This window comes from Choloepus didactylus, chromosome 18, assembly GCF_015220235.1.
Source record: "Choloepus didactylus isolate mChoDid1 chromosome 18, mChoDid1.pri, whole genome shotgun sequence".
Classification (NCBI taxonomy): Eukaryota; Metazoa; Chordata; class Mammalia; order Pilosa; family Megalonychidae; genus Choloepus; species Choloepus didactylus.
Window position 1 is genome coordinate 71338316 of NC_051324.1, and position 11105 is coordinate 71349420.

At 47.1% G+C, this 11105-nt stretch overlaps 1 non-coding gene across 1 annotated transcript; it reads left to right on the top strand.

Moving 5' to 3' along the window:
* Positions 1 to 532: 532 nt before the first annotated feature.
* Positions 533 to 719, top strand: LOC119515024. The gene has a single exon (XR_005212922.1).
* The last annotated feature ends 10386 nt before the right edge of the window (positions 720 to 11105 follow it).

An 11105-nucleotide genomic window follows, 5' to 3' on the forward strand; every position in this document is an offset into this window, starting at 1 on the left:
CCGGGTCCGCGGGGTGATGCGATCGGCTCTGGCCGGAGGTTCCGCCGCCACCGGCCCAGCTTGCGACTTAGGACCCCGCCCAGGGCGTGGGGAGACGGATCGGCCGCGTGTCCGGAACCCAGAGACCCGAGACCTCCCCAAACCCCCATCGCGGCGCCCGGGATCAGAGGGACCGGTTTGCCCACTGCAAAGGGAGCGGGGGAGACCAAGGGAACTTGGTCCGAAGGCAGGCACTGAAGTGTGTCTGACTTGAGAGGGTTGAAGGGCAGGCGCGGCAGTGGAGGCCCTCGACTGGGCTAGCGTGGGTTTCCGGGACTGTGTAAGCATGCAGTGAGACTTTTATCCTCACAGAGCGCGCTGTGTCATTTCTTCACCAGGGTTTCCACTGAAGATAAGGAACATCCAGCCCCAGCGTTTGGATGAAGGTACACGGATATTATTTCCCCCTGTTCCACGTTGTCTAAGAGCTGTTGAGACCTCAGCCTGGGGCATCCTGGTATGTCAGGCCTGGATGTGCAATGTCCCAAGACAGGTGGTCTGGGGAAAGGCTGCTGTGTGGTTGAACCTGCTTGGTTGTAGGTGCAGCCTTGTACCAGATAGCCCGACCCTGACCTAAAGTAAATCCCCAGGAGAAGCCTTTCCTGGGTTTTGAATTTGCAGTAACAGGTGTGAGCATTCTAGCAGCAGTTTGATGATCATGTATGATACTGCAAACAGGACCTGTGCTGAAAGAAAAACGCTGTGCTTAGTAAGAGCTCAGAGTTTTCAATATTCTATGAATACTGTTGATGTGCTTTGTTTCATTCAGCAAACATTTATGGATACTCTGGTCAGGTAGAGCGCTAAGTGCTAGGGGTGCAGAAATGAACAACACAGTTGTGGCCTTTGTTCTCAGGGAGCTACAGGCTAGTTGGGGAGACAGGTATTAAATGGATACACTAAAAAGGAAATAGTTAAGACTGAGGTAAATGCCTTGAAGGAAATAAACATATTCCTATATAAATCAAAAGGAGCCCATTCAAGGCTAGAAGGCTGCCCTGAGGATGGGTCTTGAGCTGGACTCCAAAGGATGAGTAGGAGTTTGCCAGGAAGGCCAGGGAGCCACGTCCAAAGATCCAGTTACCCAGCACATGTGGCTCATGGAGGAACGGAAAGGCTAGTCTAGCCCGGAAAGCAAGGGGTGAATGGTATGGAGTGAAACTGAAAATGTGGGGAGAAGCCAGACCACACAGGACCTTGGGACTCATGTGAGGAATTGGGTCTTTGCCTCAGAACAGCTGGAAGCCCATATGGGTTTTAAACAAGAGGAGATGTGGTAAAATCTATAATTTCAAAAGATCACTAAGAGCAGCACTGTCCACCAGTACTTTTTGTGACGATGGAAATATTCTATATCTGCACGGTCCAATACAGTAGCTACACAGGGCTGTGAAATACTTGCAATGTTGCCAATGCAACTGAGGAACTGAAATTTAAATTACTTTAAATGTGCGTTGCCATTTGTGGTCAGCGGCCACGGTGTTGGGCATTGCTGGTCTAGAATGTATTGGAGGGGGTGATGACACCTTTATCGGACTCCCAGCACACAGACACTCTTTTCATCTCCTGCTTTTTAATCCCTCCTTGGATAAAGGCTGAGGCAGATTTCACTTTGGACATGTTCCTTCCTCGTATTGATTTCTGAGGGATCGCTTATGCAAGGTCTTGAACACAAGTGTTACTGTGACATTTTAAATTTTATTTCCTTGGCTGTGGTTTTGCCTGTTCCTTCATGGAGTGGCGTTCTCAAGTCTTAGACCGAGAGTTGGCACATTTAAGTACCTGCAGTGTGCAAAGCATTGTTATGTCAGATAATAATAAGGATGTAAAGAAAAGTTCCTTGGTGTTAAAAGCCTTACATTCTAGAGAGAGAGAGAGATTTAAATAATTCTATGGAACAACAGGAAGGAGCATTGCCAGCAGGATTATTAAGGGATGTGACCTCTGAGGGGTCTCATCCAGCTGATGAAGCATGTGATGAAGGAGGAAGTTGAAAGTGCTTTGGAGGATGTGAGGAGCTCATGAGTTAATGCTAACCTGGGGAGGGCAAGAGCTTAGAGCAAAGGGAAGGGAACTAAAGTAGGAAATACAGGTTGGTGTTGGCTTATAGAGGGCTTTGAATGCCAAAGTTTGGCTTTATTTTGACCTATGGATGTCGGGATGCAGGGTAGGTTTTATGGGCTGGAGAGGGATAGGTTAGGAAGCTTCTGGAATTGAAGTTGGAGATGCCCGGCCCGTGGCTCTGAGCAGTGCTCACAGACCTGGAATGGTGAGGGGTGGATAGAGGTGGGGTCACTGCAAGGGCAAAATCCTGGGGCCCCTTCTACATTGTATTCTGTGTAAGAAGTAATTTTAGATTTGGGGGAGTGTTTCATGGTATTAACAGCTTTAACATTTTCTGAATATTCAGACTAAAATTTCAGACGAAAACAATAAAAACTGATGAAGTGTCATTTCTTTGCAGGTCAGTTTACTGGAAAATTTTTTTGTTGGGGCTGGATGCAAATCTGCTGGTTTCACTTCTGCCTGATTTTATGTGCCTGAAATGTATATGGCTTAGGACCTGCCAGGTTTGTTTGGTTTAATTCTTAAACACCTAGTTTTTGAATGCTGACCTACTTCAGACCCCAGTTTGTGTGGATCTAATTAAAAGGAATCCAACACCAAGGTGACTTTATGGTTTCTGTGCAGCACGTTACTGCCCCAGTGATAACTGTGTGTCTGTGTGTGGAACCTCTCCTCGTGGGATGTGCAGCCCCCCATGCTCTTCCCAATTCTTTAGAAAATAGTGACCTCGGAGCCCCTCTCCCAGGTCAAATAGGAAGTGCAAGTCCTCGGAGGCACTTGCTCATCCTTAAGTAACATGCACTGTGCAGAAATAGTGGTGTCCGTGGGGAGGTGCCCACCTTTGTGGTCATCTGACAGGACGTGGGGTGGCTGGCATGGTTCAAGGTGCTGTCATCCTGTTCAGAAGCTGCCCTTCCCTTGGTGACAGCCGACCACAGAACTGGTGCTCTGCTGTAGTGTGGTCATCAGGAGCTGCAGGCTGCAGACCCAGGCCCACATGTCACTGAGAGCACTGCTGGTCTGCGGGGATGAGCTGCTCCTGGCCTTGGGGGCCTGGGTACCATGGTAGCTTGGTCATGTGTCCTTTGGGCCGCCAGCGCACTGTACCGGTAACTCAGCCCCTCTCCAGCCCTAACCCAGAGGTGCTCAGCAAGTACAGATCTACCACACACACACATACATACACTTTTTTGTGTGTTACAAAGATTGGGGATGGTGCTGGAATCTAATGGATGGGCCAGGAATGCCAAGTCCAGTATCCATGGGCCGACCTGCACAGCAGAAAGTTCTCCTGAGTCCCACTTCACTTTTGAATGTTTCACCATTTAATTATGTAGAAATATGTGAAACATCTAGGTTCCAGGCCCAGCTCTATAAGCATAAACTTTTTTGCACAAGTTCATTAGATACAGAATTGCCCAGGAGTATAGTCTACCCAGTAAATTGAGAGAAGATTGCACTTTATTTTGTTCAAAATTTTACCGGGATTGTTTATGATTTTGGAAAAGCACATCATCTACAGCAACACTGCTCGTGGAACCAAATGCAGTGCACCTCCACCAGTGTGCATTTTAGCTGCCAAATGTGTGGAGGTTCTATGTGCAGTTACAAGAAATGATTCCCTGTTTAATCACATAGTTTTGCATTCACCACCACAATCTGTATGAGGACATTTCCATTTCCTCTGCAATGAAAGAGGTAGAGGAGAAAAAAAATGAAAAAGAAAGGAAAAAAAGAAAATACAATGGAAAAGTCATACATAACACCACCACCAAGAATCCCATTCTACTCCCTTACATCCCCCTCTTACAGACATTTAGCTTTGGTGTATTGCGTTTGTTACCATTAATGGAGGCGTATTACAATGTGCCTTTAATTCTCAGCGGACCCTGTGCAGGCCAAGGGACTGAGGGTGTCAGAAGCCAAGCTTCAGCTGTTTCTGGTGGGGTTTTTTCCTTCCCCTAGGCCCTGGGGTCTGAATTCTCTGAGGGAGGGCAGCAACTTGAGCTGGGCCCCTGCTCGTCCCCCCCTCCCTTAGGGAAGATACACCCTTTAGGGAGTTATCTTTTACACTTGAATCCCTCCTTTTGCTCTCTCTTAACTCCACCCCTGCTGGGTTCCGGCTGACAATTGAAAATGCCTGAAGCTTTCTCTAATGAGCTACTTAGAATGAGGAAAAAAAAAAAAAGAAATCCCCTTTTTAGAGCCAGTCCCCAGCCTCCCAGTTTTGCAGGTCGACCAGATTTGGTACCTGGTTCTCTGTGCCCCTTTTGTTGACATACAGCCCTTCTTCAGTATTCTGAGCTCAGCTGTCTCCAAAAGCCTGTTCTTATTTACTATTTTCCATCAGTCCCCCCTCGTCTCTGCCAGGAGAGGCCTCAGGGTTCCTTTCCTGCTTGCTCCGGGTTTATCTGTGCTTGTAGCTTCTACTCATTAGTCCAAATTTGTTGATTAAAACCACAGTTGGAGCTTGGTTGAGTTACTGTCCCTTGCTTCTAGTAGACTGCATTTTTCCACAGGGAAGTGTTCCAACTCAGCCTGCCGTGCTGGTAAGGGGCACCAGCTCCACAGTTCGGGGGCTTTACTTAAGTTCTGTGCTGCGATCTCAGCCATTCCACCCCTTCCAGACTGGTGTACGATGTGTGTTCGGTCACGGATGTCCCCCAACAGTTGTTCCAAACCTTTTACTAGTTGTTCCTGGATATTTACTAGTTGCTCTCTGGGATGCATACTTTTTAAAACAGGATTTTCACAATGTGGTCTCCATTGTCATCACAGTGTGTGTTCCCCTTGTACCCTTTACTAAGCAGGGTGACCACATGGACGCCGCCCACATTACCAGGCATGCTTTGCAAATGTAACTGGGGATGGTTGTATAACACTCCCAGTAATGTGCTTCGTTTCTTTGTGCATTAGCTTGCTTCCAGTGTTTTTAAAATTATAAAGAATACTTGGAAGAATGTGTGTTCATAAAGTATTTCCTATCTTTTCCTTACCTGTGTTAGTCTGTTACCTAATACACCCTTTGCCCAGCGCACATTCTTTATAGGCGTAGGAAGATTATCCTGGACTTTGCTCCTGGCCGTGCTAGACCCAGGCTGCCTTCTGTTCTTCTTCCTTAATTCATTTTCCCGGACATGCTCAGACTTCTCGACCTAACAGTCTCTCGCCCAGCCCTCCTCTTACTCAGCTCGACCTCCAGGAGGCTCTGTTCTCACTAGTGTCTGTCGAAAGCCGACGATGTAATTTCAGTCCTGCAAAGTAAGTCTTCGGTGGGCTTTACGGTAATTAAGAAATAACTGCAGGGGCCCAGGTGGGGCAGCTCACCAGCACCTCAGGTCACGTGACCCTGAAGGACTCGGCACCGACAGGCAGAATCCAAATCTGTGCTGTCTGAAGAGTTGGCACCGAGTTTCAAGCCCCAGGCCCACCACTTGCCTGCCATGTAACCCTGGGCAGGTCTTGGCCTTCTTTGTACTTCAGGTTCTTTTTCAGTAAAACGGGCGCACGTGAGGATGAAACCAGTGACTCCGAGTTGAGCACTCAGGACTGGGGGGCCTGGGGCCCAGGAAGCTCCTAGACATGTGAACTGTCATCGTTTATGCCGTTTACATTTTCCCCCTGATTTTCAGAGCACTGTCCCAGCATTTCCAGTCATGTTCTCTAGGGTACTGCAGTGGGGGGTGGTTTCGGGGTCTCCGCAGGTGCTCTTAGCAACAGGAAGGTGCCTACAGGTTACCACGGTGAGAGCAGACCACATTGGAGCGGAGATGGGAGCTTTTCCAAGCCTCCTGGCAGTTTCACCCTTTAAGTTTTCATGTTGGGGCCACTCACAAGCAGAAAGTTAAGGACATTCAACTCATTAAACAGTTAGCTGCTTCCCTTCTAGATGCTTGTCTTTAGAGGGAGAAATCTATTAATTGCTTAAATTAATATGTTAAGATGTGACGTACTGAAAAAAAAAAGTATGTGTTATTTCTGGAACCACTTCAATGATCAGTTACTGATTTGTTCTTGTGTGTAGTGTTTTTCTTGTACACACAATGTTTGCTTCTGGGCCACGGCCTTGTTTGTCCTCAACATGTGAGTCTGTTTGAGTAATTATGTGGTTTCATGTCCATAAAGTTCATCCAAGAGTTGGTTCAGTCTTTGCTTTGGTGGTTTAATTGGAAGTATTAGACTCTAGTCCCTCCTAGATAATATAACATCTTTATATGACAGCACAGAGAAGGCTAAAATGCACAGCCTTTATAATTTGCTAGCACTTTCCTCTGCTTTCTTTCACTTGGCTCTTGTATCCGCGTGATGAGGGTGCCTGAGTGTACCCTGTGGGTCCACTTTGGTTGCTCTGGAATTCCTTAGGGCTGGAAGAGTCTGCCAAGAATAGGGAAATAGGCCTTGGTTGAGATAGCTAACCTGCCCCAAGGCCCTCTACCCTCCCCAGAGGCTTGTCCTGTTGCAGGCTGGGCTGAAATGCTGCCCTAACGTGGGTTCCTAGCATTTAACCTCCTCCCTTTTCTGCGGGCCCCCCCAGGACAGTAGTCTTCATCTCCTCTGCAGGAATGGGCCTGAGTGGCTGCACGGGAGGGACCTGTGGGAACGCCTCACTGTCTGCTGCTCCCCGGTGGTCTGCTCCATTCAGTTCCATCCCCTTTGTGGGGCTGGTCCCGGCCACCCCGGGCAAGGGAGCAGTGGACTTGTTTTTCCCACACGAGGGAGGGTGTCGTGCATCACTTCGGGCTCCTGTTTGCCACTTGGTGCTGGGTTTGGGGTTGCCCATCCCCAAGGGCCCTTCCCTTGCCAGAAGGCTTGCTTCCCTGAGTGCAGTGACCCTTGTTCTCATGGCTCAGGGCAGGTTAGGCCCACCTCTGCCCATCAGAAGTTTGTGTTCTGAAAATTGACAAGATACACCCACATGTGTACAAGCAGTTTTTAAAAGCCCAGACAAGAAATAGTTAAAATAGGCTGTGGCATATCATGGCTTGGCCTTTGCATTTGAGATTTTGGTTCTGTGGATTGTGTCAGTAAGGGTGGAGGCAGGCAGGGGTCCAGCCCTGCAAAGAGATGGTCCTTTTAAGAGTGGCAATAAGGAATTAAATGTACGGACTTTTAAGAAGTCATATTTGAAAGTTAAAAATTGTGGAGGGACTGCTTTGGAAGATGGTTTGGCAGTTCCTTGGAAGGTTAAGTAAAGAATTACCAAATGATCTGTCCATCCCACTGCTAGGCATACACCCAAAAGAATAGAAAGCAGAGACTCAAACAGATATTTGCACACTGGTTGTTCATAGCGGCATTATTCACAATGGCCCAAAGAAGAAAACAACCCAAGTGTCCATCACCTGATGAATAGATAAATGAAATGGTGCATACGTACAGTGGAATATTACTTGGCTGTAAAAAGGAATGGAGTTCTGTTACATGAGACAGCATGGATGAACTTTGAAGATACTATGTTGGATGAAATGAGCCAGACACAAAAGAACAAATATTGTATGGTCTCACTGATAGGAAATAATTAGAATAAGCAAACTCATAGTGTCAGAATCTAGAATACAGATTATTGGGGATGGGGTGGGAGTAAGGGATGGGGAGTTTAATTATGAGATGAATGTACTGGGTTCCTGTTTGGAAAGATGGTAGCACAACACTGAAAGTAATAGCCCTGAAATACATATCAATGTGGTTAAAAGGGGAAATGTTAGGTTGTATATATATAGTAGCAGAATAAACATTTTTTAAAAAAATCCACAGAACTAACCCTAAGTTAAACCATGGACTATAGTGAATAGTACAATCATAAAAGTGTGCTTTAATCAGTTGTAACAAATGTTCCACACCATTGCACGGTGTTAATAATAGGGTGGTATATGGTAATCTGTATTCTATGCATGATTGTTCTGTAAACTCACAACTTCTCTAATCCAAAAAATAATTGCTGTGGAACACAGAAGACCTGGTTTGAAAAAGTGTAAAAATCGACCTAGAGTGTGGTTTCAGCAAGTCAAGATTTTGAACTTCTCTCTTTGTCCACTAGAGGATGGAATCCTACATCAGACCTGTTCTCTGTGGTAACTTGGTATGAAGTTTTGTTTTTTTTTAAACTTAGGCAAGACCTTAGTTCACGAGGAAGTTATGCAGAAGGTTGCCCTGCAGGGTTGGGCTCCTGCTTAGGAATCTGTCGGGCTGTCCCGGCGGCTTACCATTCCCGGGAAGTGTTTATCGCGTAATGGACTGGCTGAAACAAACCCACCCAGGGCACGGGGCCAAGCACTCTGCTTGGGGGTAAGAGCATGTTCTGATGCATCTCTGCAGCCAGATTCCCACCCAGGGACAACAGGTGGTTTTACTCACTGTGAAAAAATTGGGGAGAACACATGCCAATATTGGCAGTCCCAGAAGGCAGTGTGGCCTTGGGGATTTCGAAGTATCTCTGGCCAGAACACTGCTTGTGCTTGAAAGGAAAGGCACATATCAAGACCAAAGAGAGTTTGTATGAAGCCAGTATGGTTTAGATTGCTGATTGTTATCCATTAGAAAAGTGCTATTGAATTGGGAAGAAAGAGAGTTCCAATTCTGGAAGTGGAGTCCCACGCACCCCCTGGTTTGGGGACCTGGCTGACAGCCTGCTGACAGATTGAACCAGTGTTCCACTGAGCATGCGTTGATGGCCATGCACTGTTGTAGACATGTGGCTGCAGCGGGGGGCAGGACAGGCAAAGCTCTACCCTCATGGAGCTTACAATCTAGTGCAGGGGAGGCAGAAAATAAATCATTAAAATACATAGGGTATCGGGTGATGAGTGCTTTGAGGAAAAATAAAGCAACACGGGCTCAGGAGGAAAATGGGGCTGAAGTTTGCTCTGTTTTAGATAGGGTGGTGAGGAAATGTCCAAGTTGGTGACCTTTAGCAAAATCTCAGCAGGTGAAAGGGAGTAAGTCATGAGGGTCAGGAGGTGCACGCCAGGCAGGGAACAGTGAGCACCTTGGAGAGCAAAATGCGGACAGTTGTGAGATGGGGTTGGAAGGGCCCAGCAGCTCTTCCAGGGCCTGTAGGCAAGTGGGCGAGTCGGGAGCTGAATTTTGTCAAGTGCTTTTTCAGCGTCTATCAAGATGTTCATTTTAATTTTTCCTTTCGGATTTGTTAATGTATTGCATTACATTGATTGATTTTCTTATGTTGAAGCATCCTTGCATGCCGGAATGAACCCTTCTTGGTCATGGTGTGTGATTCTTTTAATGTGTTTTTGGATTTGACTTGCAAGTATTTTGTTGAGAATTTTTGCGTCTATATTCCTTAGGGAGGTTGGCCTGTAGTTTTCTTTTCTTGTGGCATCTTTATCTGGTTTTGGTATTAGAGTGAGGTTAGCGTCATAAAATGAGTTAGGTAGTGTTCCTTTTTCTTCAGTTTTTTTTTTTTTTTTTAAAGAGTTTGAGCAAGCAAAATGCTTGTTAACCAAACTCTGGTTAAGATTCATTCTCCCTGGCCCGGGAGGTTGTGCCAGCACACATCCTCCTTAGCAGCCCCTCCTGAAAACAGGCTGGCTGCAGGATAAAGCGTTCTCTGATCTATTCATCCCATGCCCCGACAGGTTCTTTCTGGTTCTGTCTGCTCCTCCCTATACAAAAAAATCTTTTTTCCTAAATCTCAAGCTCTTGCCAGTTTTAGTTCAGGGCGCATCCTCCCTCTTGCAGTAGTCCCTTCCTTTCCCTCTTGAAATCCTTTCCAATAGTCTCTCCTTTGTTTTTTATTTGTCACTTGGCAGTAAAAAGGCCCGGTTTTCTTGGGGTTACAGGCAGGCAGAGGCCTCAGCATTCGGTGGAAAGACAAACTCTGGAGTCCGGCAGCACTGGGTTTGGGTCTCAGGGCTACCCCAGGCCGGGTCCTGCCCGAAAGCCCTTCCCTCACCTTCCCACACCTTCTCGTTACTCAGCTCCCAGCTCCGAAACCACCAGTGAGGCCTTCCCTCACTCCCAACCTAAAGTGGGAACCCCTGTCACCTCTGTCCTGGAGAACAGAGCAGAGATCTTACCTGGAGGCCCCTTTTTTGTTTACTTTTTTTTTTTGACTCCCCTCACTTAGAAGGCCAGCCCCGGGTCATGGTGACTGTGTACCCTGTGTTCCCAGGGCCCGGGCATCCCCTCAGTGTATGTGGACAAGAAGGCAGAGGGGAGCCTAGATGCCTCTTCCTGAGCCCACCCATCCCCCCCACCACGTGGGGGGTGCGTACAGGGAGGTCACATTTGCAAGATACTTGGCACATAGTAGGCCTGTGAAAAAGTGTACTTACATCCTCTGTCCACTATATACTATTTCCCACTCTCCAGTATTTTAGAAAGTGTTCGAGTTAACCTTGAAATGATTAAATGAGGGTAGGGTTATAGCAGAGGGCTGTACACTTCTGCCTTACTCTTATCTAATTTTACTACCAGCCGAGGAAATCACCCTCTGCTTCCCTCCTTCCCAAATAAGGGGGAATTGGAATTACTGGGAACATTCTCGGAAGTTAAGAGAGAGGCAGGCTCTGGCCTGGTCTGGAGCTTTCCCTCTTTCCTGCACCCTCACCACACACCATCCTCGAAACCCTCCCCGGGCAGATTTATACCCAGCCACCAGAGTTCCATTCTGTGCCCAAGAGCAGTTATTTGCGAGTCACCTAAAAAAGTTCAGATATTACCCAAGGCGTGGGATTTGCCCTCACGGAATCACTTATGTACTGGAGAAAAAACTGGCTAATCAAGGAAGAGCATTAATGACTTCGGATTCTGTGGCAGGGAGCAAAAATCTTTATTTCTTGTACCACCCACTCTAGGCCCCCAGGGGAAGGCAAAAAGAACCACAAACGGAAAAAAAAACAGCTTCTACTCGCAGACCACTTAATCCACACCACACACAGGTCTCAGCGCTCTGCTTTCATCTGATTCACCCCTCGGAACGAGTTGCTGAGACGGGTATGGTTTTTATTACCACCTTATAGGTAAGGAAATGAAACAGGCTG